This window comes from Saccopteryx bilineata, chromosome 11 (genome assembly GCF_036850765.1).
Source record: "Saccopteryx bilineata isolate mSacBil1 chromosome 11, mSacBil1_pri_phased_curated, whole genome shotgun sequence".
Classification (NCBI taxonomy): Eukaryota; Metazoa; Chordata; class Mammalia; order Chiroptera; family Emballonuridae; genus Saccopteryx; species Saccopteryx bilineata.
This window is the reverse complement of record NC_089500.1, coordinates 409,062-414,468: the sequence shown is the minus strand read 5'-3', so window position 1 is coordinate 414,468 and position 5,407 is coordinate 409,062.

The following is a 5,407-nucleotide window of genomic DNA, read 5'->3' as shown; positions in this document are numbered from 1 at the left end:
ACAGGGATGAAGTGACTTCAAAAAGCAACCTCAGCCCTGGCCGGTTGGCTCAGTGGTAGAGCGTCCGCCTGGCGTGCGGAAGGCCGGGATTCGATTTCCGGCCAGTGCACACAGGAGAAGCACCCATCTGCTTCTCCACCTCTTCCCCTCTCCTTCCTCTCTGTCTCTCTCTTCCCCTCTCGCAGCCGAGGCTCCATTGGAGCAAAGATGGGCCGGGCGCTGGGGATGGCTCCATGGCCTTTGCCTCAGGAGCTAGAGTGGCTCTGGTCGCAACAGAGTGATGCCCCAGATAGGCAGAGCATCGCACCCTGGTGGGCGTGCCGGGTGGATCTCGGTTGGGCGCATGCGGGAGTCTATCTGCCTCCCCTTTTCCAGCTTCAGAAAAAAAAGGCCCTGGCCGGTTGGAGCGTCGGCCTAGCGTGCGGAGGACCCGGGTTCAATTTCCGGCCAGGGCACACAGGAGAAGCGCCCATTTGCTTCTCCACCCCTCCACCGCGCTTTCCTCTCTGTCTCTCTCTTCACCTCCCGCAGCCAAGGCTCCATTGGAGCAAAGATGGCCCGGGCGCTGGGGATGGCTCTGTGGCCTCTGCCTCAGGCGCTAGAGTGGCTCTGGTCGCAACATGGCCACGCCCAGGATGGGCAGAGCATCGCCCCCTGGTGGGCAGAGCGTCGCCCCTGGTGGGCGTGCCGGGTGGATCCCGGTGGGGCGCATGCGGGAGTCTGTCTGACTGTCTCTCCCTGTTTCCAGCTTCAGAAAAATGAAAAAAAAAAAAAAAAAAAAAAAAGAAAAAAAAGCAACCTCTGTCTAGCCCATTCCTTTGTGTTTGGTTCACTCTTTTCATCCATTTTATGGCACCTTTAAATTTATACTTCTACCCTAGCCTTTCTTTTTAGATCCAGACTGGTATTTCCAACTACCTATTTGATCATAATACCTAGAGGTCTCAACAGTCATACTCAATGTGGGAAGACAATACTTGTGACCCCCTCATTCTCTTCCCAGTGTTTCCATCCTCAATACCATCATTCTTGACACTTCAGTCACAGCCATGTCCTGGCTGTCATCAAGTCTTGTTCACCTCACCTCAGAGATCTCAAAGCTGTCAGCTTTTCTTCATCTTCAGTGTTACAACACTAATTTAAGTTCCAAGCTATCATCATCTTCCACCTGAACCTCTCCAACAGTCCTCTGACTTTTTTTTTTTTTGTATTTTTCTGAAGCTGGAAACGGGGAGGCCGACTCCCGCATGCGCCCGACCGGGATCCACCCGGCACGCCCACCAGGGGGCGATGTTCTGCCCATCGGGGCGTCACTCTGTCCCGACCAGAGCCACTCTAGTGCCTGAGGCAGAGGCCAGGGAGCCATCCCCAGCGCAGGGCTATCTTTTGCTCCAATGGAGCCTCGGCTGCGGGAGGGGAAGAGAGAGACAGAGAGGAAGGAGAGGGGGAGGGGTGGAAAAGCAGATGGGCGCCTCTCCTGTGTGCCCTGGCCGGGAATCAAACCCGGGACTTCCACACGCCAGGCCGATGCTCTACCAGGGCCCTTTGACTCTTATACCTCCTTCTGCCTGTCATCTCAGACCAATTCCTCCTCCACACCATAGTCAGCTGTACTTGTCTTTCTTTTCTCTCCAGATTTCTGAAACTTTAATAAGATTTTTAAAACATCGTGACTTTGAACTGGAAACATACATGTTTAACACACAAATATTATAAATCAACTCCACTTGAAAACGTGAAGAAAATTATAGTTTATTAGAAGTTAGTAACTCACATTTAAGCACGTTAGTGTCTTGCTGAATTCAGCTTTTGAAAGAAAGACAGCTAGTGTGCATTGTAATGGCACAGTGCTTTTTTTGTTTGATTTTTCACCTTAAATAGGATCAAGTTCTTGAAAGTTGGTAGATAAAGGCTAATTTCCTATGATGTGAAATTTCCAATAGTAACATTTGCATTTTGTAACATTTTCTGTAGTTCTTTTATCTTAAAATTTTAAAATCTATTATTTATAAGGATTGCATTAACATCAGTTTAGCAGAGGAAGATCACACTTTTTTGAAACTCTTAATACAAAAGTTACTGCATTATAACCAAACAAATGTCGACATAAAATCCATTCTGCTGTCGCTAATATGTCCATAGAATATTGCCCAAGGACAGTTACATTATAAGCTCATTCTACCTTGGTTAATTATGTATTTTTAATGAAACTACTTACAGATGATGCGTGCAAGGAACCAATTTGTTTTCAAATATTATACATTCCCAGAATAAGTAACTAGAAATCAACATTAATGTTTGGCAATACTTTTAAAAGAATTTTAAATATTCTTGCAACCATGTTCAGTTGGTTGCCATTTTTATATGCCTATTTGTATGCAAGGAAAAGTAACTAAAAGAAAAATTCAAAGAAACAGAATACATCAGTCAGAACTTGAGTTTATACAGATTCAGGGAGTTATTTTTCTTTTCCTGACTTGCAGTTATTTTTAAAGAAAAATGCCAGCTGTACCTTTCAGATCTGCTTCTATCAACCCACCCAACAACAACAAAAAAACTTCACTGGCTTCTCTTTGGTCTTAAAAGACCAAAACAGCTTCAAAACTGGTTCATAGTCTCCCCTTAGAACATTTTGTTTCCTATTACCTACACTCCAGTCATTCTTGTTTCTTCGATCCATCTGACTGTGCCAGACTTTACAGGGGCTGTTCCTGAAAGTCATCGCCCTTGACCACCTCACTGCTTTGATCTGCAAATGTCTACCTGTCCTTCTGGTTGTCTCTTCAAGACTGCTAGTCTAGATCCATTTTCTTGGTCGAGATGCTACCTTTTTCAGAAGCTTAGAATTAACCTTTCACTGTGCAATTATTTTACAAATGACGTTCTCCCCCACTGGATTCTAAGCTCTAAGAAAGCACGGATTGAGTCTGCTTTTCTGCTCATAATGTCTGTTGGAACCTAGTGCACACACAGAAAGCATATGTAGAACAGAGACAAGAAGGGCAGGGTTATATGTAAGTTCACAGATAATGTCTCCTTTTCTATAAAACTTTTAGTGGATTATTTATTTATTTATTTATTTTAGAGAGCAAGGAAGGGAGAGAGAAACATGAATTTCTTGTTGCACTTATTTATGCATTCAGTGATTGATTTTTGTGTGTGCCCTGACTGGGTATCGAACCCGGAACATTGGTGTATTGGGACAATGCTCTAACCAACTGAGCTGCCCAACCAGGGCTCAGTGGTTTTAGGTTAATCTTAGCAATTTATTTTATTGTAGATAAACTTGTGTATAGTTGTCTCTTTGTGGAGTTTAGTTGTACAGCATGCATACACTAGGTGGAAACCAACAGAGGTAGGGAAGTGGGAGCTGAAATCCAGCCCACTGTGCCATTCAGGTCTGTACCCTGATGTGGCACTGTCATTTTATAATAGCATTTTTTATGTCAAAGCTAGAGCCTAAGGGAAGCTCATGCCCACAGGGCTTACCCCTATCTAATTTTCACAAAGTGGGTTGATGTATCAGGCTCTGGAGCCAGTTTGTTTGTCTTGGTTCTGTGGTCACCCACATTTCTGTCTTTAAACTGGATGGTTATCTTAGTAAATGCAGATGCCAATTACAGGGGGAGCCAGTCCAGAGAGGAGGAAAATTGCAGCATAGCATCTTCACTTTTTTTTTTTATTCGGTTTTTTTTTGTTTTTTGGGGGTTTTTTTTTTAGAGAGGAGAGGGAGAGACAGAGAGAGAGAGAGAGATAGAGGAGAGACAGAGAGAAGGGGGGTGAGGAGCTGGAAGCATCAACTCCCATATGTGCCTTGACCAGGCAAGCCCAGGGTTTCAAACCGGCGACCTCAGCACTTCCAGGTCGACGCTTTATCCCACTGCGCCACCACAGGTCAGGCACATCTTCACTTTTAAACCCAGCTGAACAACTGAAATAAAAACATCAATACTCATACTGACACTAAGTATGTTGAGAACTCAGAACAAACTTGCATATGCAGCTAGCTCCTCAGGTGTATCTTCCAATTTAGAATTCTGTGATGACATCTCTGTCCTGAACTTTCCTGAATCTTGAAAATAATTTATTTTGTTGTTTGTTTTGTTTTGAGAGAGTGAGTGATGGAAGAACAGGAAGGGAGAGAGATGAGAAGCATCAACTTGTAGTTGTGGCACCTTAGTTGTTCATTGATTGTTTTCTCATATGTGCCTTGACTGGGGGACTCCAGCTGAGCCAGTGACCCCTTGCTCAAGCCACATGAGCTGACACTCAAGCCAGTGACCTTGAGATTATGAACCTGGGTCCTCAGCATTCCAGGCCAGTGCTCTATCCACTGTGCCACTGCCTGGTAAGGCTCTTGCAAATAATCTTGATGAGTCCCACTGAAACATAGTGTTCATTCCTTCTGTGGTGGGGAGGGGCTGCAAAGCTGTTAATTGTAATTTTAAATGTCTTTTATTATATATTCATGCTAAAGTGTTTAGAAAGATAGTGGACTGATGTCTGAAATTTTATTTTTATTTTTTTAAAGAGAGAAACAGGAAGGGAGAGAAAAAGGGAGAAGAGAGATGAGAAGCATCAACTTGTAGATGTTTCACTTTAGTGGTTCATTGATTGCTTCTCATACAAGCCTTGACTGGGGCAAGGGTGGGGGGCTGCAGCCGAGTCATGACCCCTTGCTCAAGTCAGCAATCTTGAGCTCAAGACAGCAACCTTTGGGCTTCCAGCCAGCGATCTTTGGGTTAAAGCCTGCAAACTTGGGATCATGTCGATGATCCTATGTTCAAGACAGTGACTTCAAGGTTTTAAACTGGGGAATTCAGCATTCTGGGTGGAGGCTCTATCCACTGGGATACCACCTGGCATGCTGATGTCTGAAATTTTCTTTCCCTGAATTCAAAACAAGAAAAAAAGATGAGGCCCTGGCCGGTTGGCTCAGCGGTAGAGCGTTGGCCTAGCGTGTGGAGGACCCAGGTTCGATTCCTGGCCAGGGCACACAGGAGAAGCACCCATTTGCTTCTCCACCTCTCCACCGCACCTTCCTCTCTGTCTCTCTCTTCCCCTCCTGCAGCCAAGGCTCCATTGGAGCAAAGATGGCCCGGGCGCTGGGGATGGCTCTGTGGCCTCTGCCTCAGGCGCTAGAGTGGCTCTGGTCGCAACATGGCGACGCCCAGGATGGGCAGAGCATCGCCCCATGGTGGGCATGCCGGGTGGATCCCGGTCGGGCACATGCGGGAGTCTGACTGTCTCTCCCTGTTTCCAGCTTCAGAAAAATGCAAAAAAAAAGAAAAAAGAAAAAAGAAAAAAAGATGAATCAAGAGATGAATATTTAGATACCTGGGTGATACAGCAAATAGAGCAAAATGTTAATTTAAGGTCTAGGTGATGGTGTTCACTGTACAATTAT